This window comes from Tupaia chinensis, unplaced genomic scaffold (assembly GCF_000334495.1).
Source record: "Tupaia chinensis unplaced genomic scaffold, TupChi_1.0 Scaffold143705_1, whole genome shotgun sequence".
Taxonomy (NCBI): domain Eukaryota; kingdom Metazoa; phylum Chordata; class Mammalia; order Scandentia; family Tupaiidae; genus Tupaia; species Tupaia belangeri.
In genome coordinates, this window is record NW_006203553.1 from 855,364 (window position 1) to 865,435 (window position 10,072).

Consider the following 10,072-nt stretch of genomic DNA (forward strand, 5'->3'; position numbering starts at 1 on the left):
AGGAGCCGAGCAGGTCCGTATTTATTTATTTATTTATTTATTTGTTTGTTTTTCAATATTTTGTCTTTCCGCTGTGACTTGCCTAATGGCGTTGGTGATATTGGATCGTGCAGAACTTAAGCAATGATTGAAAACAAGCTCCGAGGTCGCCGCGGACTAGCGTCGGTCTCCTCCCCTGCGAGCTGGCAGCGTGGAAGGTGACAGCTCGCCCATCTTCATCCCTGGGACTCCCAGGACTGGAGATCCTTGGGCAGCGCCACGCGAGAGGCCAACGGCTGCAATTTGAGACGCCTCGCTCCTCCCCAAACCGCACTCGTGCGCGCTCTGCCGACGCCGGGGCTTGGGTGGAGGGTGCTGGGTTACTCTGTGAGATTATAGCCCGATCCGTTTCCTACTCTCCTTTTTCGGGCTTCCTTTTCACAACTTGGAAGTCTTTGAGTCCTGACTTCCTTTGCTGCCTTAGGAGTAAGCCAACACACAGGCCCGGTGCCCGCAGCCGCCCATTAAACTTCTTTCTGTTCGCGGGCAAAGGGAACTTGGTTCATTTTCTTCGTTTTCTATTGAAGGGATCCAGTGAGGGACTGCTCCTCTCAGACCACCAATGTACCCTTTTCCAAGGGGACAGCCGCCTTGATTAAACATCGGGTTTAATCGTCTTTGCCTGTTTCTTGTACTATTGGAATTTCCCAGAGGTCACCCAGATGCGGGAGGTGGCTGCAGGTTCCCAGGGGGAATTCGCAGCTGAAACCTGCAAGAGACTGAGCTTCTCCCCTGGAAGGGGTTGACACGTATATTACTAGTGAATCATGACTGTCTTACATAGTGATAAAAAACAGAAGCAAAAATGGAAGGGCAGGAGTTAGCCTAAGTCTAGAAAAAAGAAAGTGTTGTGTCAGGGTACTTAAGAACAATTTTTTTAGAACCTTTTCTGCAACATGGACGGGTTTTGTGGAAGACCATTTTTCCATGGACCAGAGCAGGGGAGGCGTCTGGCTAATTCAAGGGCATTACTTTATCATGCACTTTATTTCTATTATGCTCACACTGTAATATATGATGAAATAATTATACAACTCACCATAATGCAGACTCGGCTGCCCAAAATTAGTGGGAGCCCTGAGTTTGTTTTTCTGCAACTAGACTGTCCCATCTGGAGGCTCCTATGAGAATCTGATGCCACCGGTAATGCCAGCGATGGCGAGTGGCCGTAAATACAGACGAAGCATCCCTCCATCGCCCACCACTCACCTCCTGCTGTGCAGCCTGATTCCTAACCAGCCACAGAGTGTCCCTGGCCTGTACCAGGGGTCAGAAACCCTGCTTTAGAATTCACTCTGTCTTCTTCCCAGAGATCAGCACAAGGTCTGTGCATGTTCTACAGACTATACAGAAGAGACGTAGGCAGGAGCCATTTTTTAGGTCCATATGTAATGTACCAAAACACTATTCAACTCTTTGTATTTTCAGGTTTGTGCCCACCATGTAGGCCTCCAGATGACATGGCCTGGCCCCCAGCTTCCTGAACTTGACATGAGTGTTCTGTTGCATGGGAATTGTATGACCGTGTAAATGCATAACAGGTTCACTAAGTGCTGTTCATGCTTCCCCCAAAGGGCTCTCTAATCTTGTCATTCCTCTGCATCCCACTATGACTGACATGGTCTCTGCACTCCCCATTGCTCACAGATCTGCTGCAAATGTCCCCCAGCCAAGTTTATCTCTGAGGACTTTCTTGCCTGGGTTCACCCTAGCCTGGCAGATCTGTGACTTGTGCTTTCACCTGGCTGCTCTCGTTCCATTCTATTCCTGTCCTTTTATATCCCCAGCCATGAGTGGTAAAGAATTAGCTGTGGACCCTTAATCTGCCCCAAATCCATCTGGGAGCACTTCTTTAAAAACACAAACCCTAATTGCCTACCGGACCAGGAAATCTCTGTGTTCACCACATTCCCTAGGGAATTGTTATCACAGGAAATGCCCGGGAAACAATGCCTGGCTTGAACCAACTACTCGCTGCTTCTGGAACAATCTCCTTTCGCCTGCAGAGCTTTGCACATTCCTGGAACACACTTCTCTACCCTTACCTCAGGTACTTGACTGCCCAGACTTCCTTCAATACCCAGCTCAAGTGTCTACTCTGGGAATATAGGCTGATTTCTCCCTCCTTTCTATCAGGTCTACGCCCCCAACAATCACAGATGCTATTACTGTGGCCTTCAGGTTATTCTGGAAGTGAAAGGGAGAATTTGTAATAGTCATACCAGGACAGGAAGCATAAACCTGTCTTAGGCAGCCCAGGACATGAGATCACTCTGTCCATCATACTATGTATGACATATTTATTTACTTAGCTGACCCACATCCAGACCATCAGCTTCTTAAGGAAAGAACCATGTTGTATCTATTATGCATTTTTGTTTGTCCAGAGAATAGTACAGGGTACACTTTCTGTAAGTGTTCAATAACTAGCTACCAAATGGACATTCTAGTTTACAAATAGTCCTCATGAATTTGCCTAGAGCAACATACATTCCAAAAGCCTAACTCCTCCAGGGGAAACCATGTCTCTGAACCAGCAAAGAACAGAACCCAGGACCAGTTATGGCCCCAGTAAGAAAGTCTGAGCTCAGCAACAACTTCTTGAAACTGGGAGGAAAAAATGCCCAGGTTTCAGAAAATCACTCCAATATCACAGACTTACCTGCGAACATCAGTGAAGCAGTACCTACTTCACAGCTCGAACTAACTCAATTTTCCACAAGTAGAGTAATGAAACTAACGGATATATCAGTTTTCCTGTGATTCTGAGGAAGAATGCTCAATGTTAATGACAGGTAACCTAGACAAGGTAAACCACAATTTTTCTGCCACAGTCAGCTTGGCTAAGCAGAATGTCTGCTGGTACACCACCAAGGAACCATGTGAAACATACTTGTTTGTTTGGAAACGCCCCTCACCACAGAAAGCGCCCATCTGTTCTCTTCCTTCCTCTGCCTCTTGCTGTTCGCACAAGCTTTGGATCAAAACACCATGAAAATGTAAAATGTCGCTCTCTTGAAGCACCCACAAATGGTAGCCAGCCAGGCACACACTTTGTGGCTAATTGATGCCCAGAGGAAGGGGTCAGAGAAAGGGGTCTCTTCGGTAAAAATGAAATGTAAACTGTTTGAGTTAGCAAACTCAAAAGGGCTGACAAAGACTGTCTCCCTGCTTTAACTGTAGTCGGGCTCCACTAAGGCCCCTGTGCCCCCAGCCTTTGGGGTCAGTCCTTGCTGAGTCCATTTTCCCACCCACACACCTTCTCACCCTGGCCTGCTTTTAGCAAGAATCCTGATAAGTCAGGTTAGCTGGAATCCTCCCTTAGCCCTGATGCCTCCTCCTGATAATTTTTCATGCAGGGACCCCCACACACACCCCGATCCTTCGCTGTAAGCCCTCATCTGTCCTTGTATTCATAGGTGAATCAGATCTCTCCACCACTACAAATCCCACTGAGGTCGGCCCTTCTTAAATGACTTTTAGGCCATACTGCCACCAACAGCATCTGACCACATTCTGAGATGTCAACGTTGTGCTCTTAACCCTGCATAACTAGATGCAATGCTAGTTATCCTCTGCCTATAGATGATAATCGCCTACCGATGTACAGTCTTCCCTCTGTCACCAAACACCCGACTCAGGGATTTTGCACTCTGCATGTATAGTGAAGGCCATATTATGAACATAAGCTCTGTTCTAATTTTGTGATTTTTTTTAAAGAGAAAAATTAGACGCAGGTCCACCATCAATACTCTTCCAGAGCTCCAGGACGATGGACCGGGATCCAGACTGCATCTGTGTAAAGCGTAGCCGACCCCCCTTACCCGGTCTGCTCCAAGACTCTTGCCCAGGCTTGAGACTAGTGAACAACTCTGTTCATGTCCTCCTCCACCCCCCACCCCCCACCCCGATCTATTTTATTCTGTGTCTCAAAAGTAAAAATTGAATTTTTTCAGTAGGCATGCCATTCAACCTAGGTCACGGGTCAGACCTGCAGCAGAACCTAGGTCACGGGTCAGACCCGCAGCAGAACTGTTACATGTGAATTATGCTGTGTCCGTTTCACAGAAGCTGAGGCCCAAAATGAACATCTCTTATGGCTTTTACACTAAACTAGTGCCATGGAAGAGTCTGTCCTATGAGGTACTTTCTCATCCTCTTCAAATAGCGTGACTGTGTGTTTATTGACTTTATAAGAACTTTGCTTTAGTTCTCTACTCTGGGTTGTAAGAGTATTAAAGAGGCCGTTGTTGAGTGTGAAAGATATAAACAAAGACAGATCAGTCTGTTTGTTCTACGTGAGGAAAATAATCCCAGCATTATCCCTAATTCCTTCCACCAACTACCACAAATCTGAAGTGGAAAGCAAGCAAACCAAAAGCAAATACAAAGAACCACTAAAAGCAGGGAATTGTCTTCCAATTTAGAAATACTTTCTGTTCTAGCTGATAGGCTTGCTCTTCCCTGCTAAACAACATGATTGCATTTGCAGAGCCTGTTAAACAGGAATGTCACCTTGTCAGATTACTCTTACTGATTTAACACATTTTGTTTCCTTCTGAACTCAAATTTCCTTTGTGCAGATTAGTCATTAAGAAACTGGGTCCTCAAAGTCTGCAAGCTTTAATGCAGAACCTTTGCCAAGAGAACTATCTGAACCCTCTTCGAAGTTGTTTATGAATTTGCATTTCTAATAAGGAACATTACTCAGAATGTAAGGTATCTGCTTTACTTCACTCACCTGCTCTGGAGGGAGGGTTGAACCTAAGGCTTGAGTTAAAGAGGCTGAGAGAATTTAGGAAATGATATTTCTCCTCCTGTAGCCTCTTGACCACCTCCAGAATAAAATCTCTCCCAAACAATGCACATTCACGGCTAGAAGAGCAGTGGTCACATGGCCAGATTCTGGGATCACCCTGATATCAAATATTCTGTTCACTGTCCTCATAGAACCACGTGTCCCATTTTTGTGAAACAGTGCCACTGAGACGTTTGTAGGTGGCAGATTGGACAGCCACTCGAAAGGGCAGCAGAGAGTCACTGGAAGGTGGGTGTGTCCCCAAAAGAAAGAGCAGAACTACAAAAAGGTTTCCAAAATAATGGCCACCCACTCCACCTCAATCCTTCCTCTGGAGGATTGGAGGAAGTTCACTGCTACGCTCATGAGTTAGTGATCAATACTTTCCTTCTGTTTCTTTCTCTTTTTCATTGCTATCAAGCACAGGGGCAGAGGCAGAGAGGGGGATATGAGACAGCAACCCCCAGGGAGGATAGCCACCCTGCAAACCCTTCTGCTGTATTCTCCTAGGAATTTGGGGACACACACACACACGTGCGTGCCTGGCATGTTTTTCAAGCCAATAGACCCATGATGCAAACCATGTAGTCGGTCACGTGAGATTCAGCCACCTTAACCACCATGCCATCAGCTGGCCCTTCTACCTAATAGATAAAAAGCCAAGAAACCTAGAAGCAAACTCCAGAACATGACAGGTGGCCTCCTGTAAACTCCAGCTCTTACCTCTTTAGAGTAAAACTTTACCATATTTTGGTCCTGAAACTACACGTGTGTGAAAAATTGATGGAAAAGGTGTCCTTTTACTTCTTTAAGCACAAAGCAGGGGGAGGAGAAGTTTTTCCTTTTTAAAACATTTTTTTAAATATTTTAAATCCAAATATTAACAATCAATTGTTTTCTCACTAATAAATATAAGGTAAAGGACTAGTTGAACAAATGGAAGGATATAACAATGTTCAGGTTAGTAAAAGGAAACCTGATCAAGAAAGAAATATTACCTTATTAATAGTATGGATTTTGAAATCAGATTAATTCTATACAGACACATGAGTGATTACAAAATTTCTAGGAGATTTTTCACAATTTTACCTTGAAAAATAAACTGGCAAAGCACAATTTAAATTCTTACCAAAAAATCAAATAAAAAAAAAAACACTAAGAATTAAGAAGGGGATTTGTCCTGTAAGATATAAAGACACATTATGTAAAAATAATAAGGCAGATCTGTGTATAAAATAGAACAGAAAGCCCAGAAGAAGACCCTAAAGGGTATAGGAGTTTTTTTTTGTTTTTTTTTTTGGAGAGGTTTTTCGCTATAGGGCGTGTGTGCTCGCCAGACAGAGAGAGACATAGAAACAGAAAGCGAGAAATCACCCCCCGGGGGGATGGTCATGCCGCAATCCCTTCTCCTCCATGCTCCTCTCGGGATCTTGGGCACGCACGCACACGCGCCCGGCGTGAGTTTTAAGCCACCAGGTCCAGGACGCAAACCGTGGTCGACTATGTGGGAGTCCAGCGACATAGCCATTACGCTAACTGCTGGTTCCTAGGAGTTCACTACATGATGAAGATGTTACCATATAAAGTGAAAAGGAGAAGTGGTCACGAATGGCTGGAGAATAACTGGCTGGCAGTGAGAGAAACGATCTAGTTAAGCCCCTACCTCGGAGCACATAGCGAGATAAATTCCAGATGGATTAGATGGCTAAATAATAAAAATCAATCCATGGGATGAAAACAATCTAGAAGCAACAGGATCTGTCAAAAGCTCTCTAGGGAGGATGACTGCCCAACTTAGTCGTAATTAATGAAATCGCACACGAAATAAAGATCGCAGATTTGGCTGCATAAAGTTTCTAAATGTGGGCCTTCCAGCTAAAAGGCAAACACAGGCTGGGGAAAACCAATGGTTGCTATGATTAAAACCTAAGGCACTCACAGAAACCAGAAAGGTCATTCAAGCCGCAACAGAAACAGTTATCAATGATAAGTCCTTACTGCAAGTCAGACGCCAAACAGCCTGTTTCGTGAATTATCTCCTTTAATTCCCTCCCCTTACCCCAAAATATCATGATGAAAGAATTATGGTGACTTTTCTTTTCCTTTAAGCCTGCTAGATTGCTGCATTTTCACCCTCTAGAGCAGAGGCTACGATCTGGGTTTCAAGGTGGGGTTTCAGAAGGCCCTGAGCTACCCGAAAACAGATGCAAAACTGAATGTTTGCATATATTTGCATCAATCAATCCCTCCCCCCCAACACACACACACACACACACACACACACATACACACACACACACACGCAGTCAAATTCCACTCCAGGGACGATGTTTTAGACTGATTAAAGATTAATTTTCTTCTTCCTTTTTTTTTTAAGTTTACTTCTTACTTTAAAAGACAGAGCGCCCCCTAATAGGGTCCTGATGCTGCGATCCACGCCCAGCCCCAGCTGGCCCCGCATCACGGCCGCATGTGCTTGGCCTCCTTGGGGCTCTCAGGGAGGCCTCCAAATCCAGAACGCTCCCACGTGGGCCAGCTCAGTGTCACGTTTCACCATTATTCCACCCTCCTGCTCCCTAAAGACTAAATTTGGAACCTGAAAGAGGAACTAACAGAAGACTGTTCCATCGTAAGGAAGTTCTAAGCAAAGGAGCCCTTACAGGGAGGGCCCGGACCTGCCAGGACTGTGGAGAAGCAGCAGCACGCTCTGATGAAGGTCACAGGTAGGGGGCAGAGTAGGCACCTTGATGCCCACACTCCAGGCAGGGGTGCTCATGCTGGTGTGCCCATGTGCTTGTCTGGTAACCAGTGTGAACCCCATAACCGGGAGGCATTTGCCTGTTGGGCTGAAGTGCCATGGGAAGGCCATCTTCCATCTCGGGGGTTGGGGATTGGGTGCCCAGAACGGGGCCACAGCGTGGGAGGTGTACTGTGTGTAGGAGATGCAGAAGGGTGAATTCAAGCATCTCTCCTCTCCTCGCGGTGCTGTTTGTCGGGATACCTCCCTTTAGGGTGGCTTCTATGAGAAACTATAAGTTTTGTTTTTGTTTTTAGATTTATTCGTCTATTTCCTCCACGAGTGAAAGGCAAGAAGAGAGAGAAAAACAGGCACCCCCAACAGGGTCTTCACACCACGATCCACCCCAGCCTCACCCAGCCTGGATCTCTAGCACCTGAATGTCCGAAGGAAACAGGGACACCTCGGGATGTGAACCTGGGACCTCACCACATGGGTCCAGCATCTCAGAGTTCTGTGTTACCCCTAAGCCGCCAGCTGGCCCTGAGAAAGGATGTTGATGAGGCAAACCAGGCGGCTGGGTGCCTCTTCCCATGGAGCAAGAGCTACAACCACAGGAGTGGCAGTGGGGAATGGCAGTGCTAGAAAGCCTAAGCATTTAGGGAGCGCTAGATAAGAAAATGCAAATGGCCCGTGAACTGCGCTGGCAGCTGGAGCCAGGGAGGCCTCTCGAGGGAGGGGCCAGAAGGGTAAGCTGTTTTAGCACCCCCAACAGGGTCTTCACACCACGATCCACCCCAGCCTCACCCAGCCTGGATCTCTAGCACCTGAATGTCCGAAGGAAACAGGGACACCTCGGGATGTGAACCTGGGACCTCACCACATGGGTCCAGCATCTCAGAGTTCTGTGTTACCCCTAAGCCGCCAGCTGGCCCTGAGAAAGGATGTTGATGAGGCAAACCAGGCGGCTGGGTGCCTCTTCCCATGGAGCAAGAGCTACAACCACAGGAGTGGCAGTGGGGAATGGCAGTGCTAGAAAGCCTAAGCATTTAGGGAGCGCTAGATAAGAAAATGCAAATGGCCCGTGAACTGCGCTGGCAGCTGGAGCCAGGGAGGCCTCTCGAGGGAGGGGCCAGAAGGGTAAGCTGTTTTAGCTTCAAGCAGACGCAGCTCTGCACAGAGGACTGGGTGTGATCTGGCTGGCTCCAACGCGGTCAGTCAAAATGATTCATTGAGGGAGGAGGGTCACAGTGTCCTTCTCTATCTTCTCAAAGGAAACGGCCATTTTTAACTGTTGGAAACTTGAGAAAGCTGTCAAAAGGGATGAAACATAGCCCGTGGCTCTGCTGCCTCTGTGCCAGCTATAAACACACACAGAGAATTTTATTGTTAAAGGTTTTTGTCATAGAACACATGAGCTTACCAGAGAGAGGAAAAAAAAAAAAAAAAAAGACAGTGAGAGGAAAAGTGAGAAACACCCCTAAGGGGGGATGGCCACACCGCAATCCTTTCTCCTCCATTTTCCTCTAAGGATTTTGGGTATGCATGCAAAGACACCCAGTGTAATTTTCAAGCCACCAGGTCTGGGATTTGAACTGTAGTCCACCATGTGAGAGTCCAGCATCTTAACCACCATGCCACCTGCTGGCCCCCACACACAGAATCTTAATGATTAAGATAGAAGAAAGGTATGAGGTCGTCAGAGAAGTCACGATGCGTTTTTCGCATACTAAAGACCCAGTAGGACACTCCTCAGCCGCATGTGCCCTGCGCACCTTTACCCTCTGGATTTCCATGACACGTACGACCCCGGCCCTTAGTGCTTCTGTTGTTTTCTTATTTCTTCTGCTCGAAGAGCCCCCTAGGTTTTCACTGGACACGTGGCCACCCGGCTAGAGCCCACATTTCCTGGCCTTCTCTGCAGCTAGGTGTGACCTGGTGACTCAGTTCTGACCCGTAGGATGTGTGCACAGATGGCGAGCTCAAAGTCGGGGACCCAGGGACATCTGCCCACTCAGCCACAGCCTCAGGAGCCGTGTGGAAGACCCTGGTTCGGCCTGGTTGAACACACAGGTGCACAGGAACCCAGCTGGCTGGAAGGCGGGACTGGCAGCATGACGACCTGCCAGGGGCCCACTTCTCCGAAGGAAGCAACAAGATAAGGAGGCCTAGAGAAAGAGCAGCCCGCTTGGCCTGCATCTCCTGGCTGTTCCCCGGGAGGGCGGGAGGACCAGAGGGACAGAACCTAAGCAGGGGTTTCCATATCGAGGGCTCGCACCTCCGGGGACCTGGAGGGGGAGGCAGGAGGGCTGGGCGTTCTCCCCAGAGGTGCCTCTTTTTAAAAGGCAGCATGAATTATTTTATAAAGAATTATTTTGTATAAAAATAAGTTTGTTTGGGGGGTGGTTAAGTTGTAGATGGTGTGGTGGTTAAGGCATTGGACTCCCACATGGCCGACCATGGTTCAAGCCTGGACCTGGAGCTTGCTTTCTCTTTCC

The 10,072-nt window shown here is 47.3% G+C and overlaps 1 protein-coding gene across 5 annotated transcripts in view; it reads right to left on the reverse strand.

Moving 5' to 3' along the window:
* The window catches only part of TACC1 (transforming acidic coiled-coil containing protein 1), a 97,019-nt gene that overhangs the window by 56,666 nt on the left and 30,281 nt on the right, over positions 1 to 10,072 (reverse strand). The gene's annotated exons all lie outside the window — the stretch shown is intronic.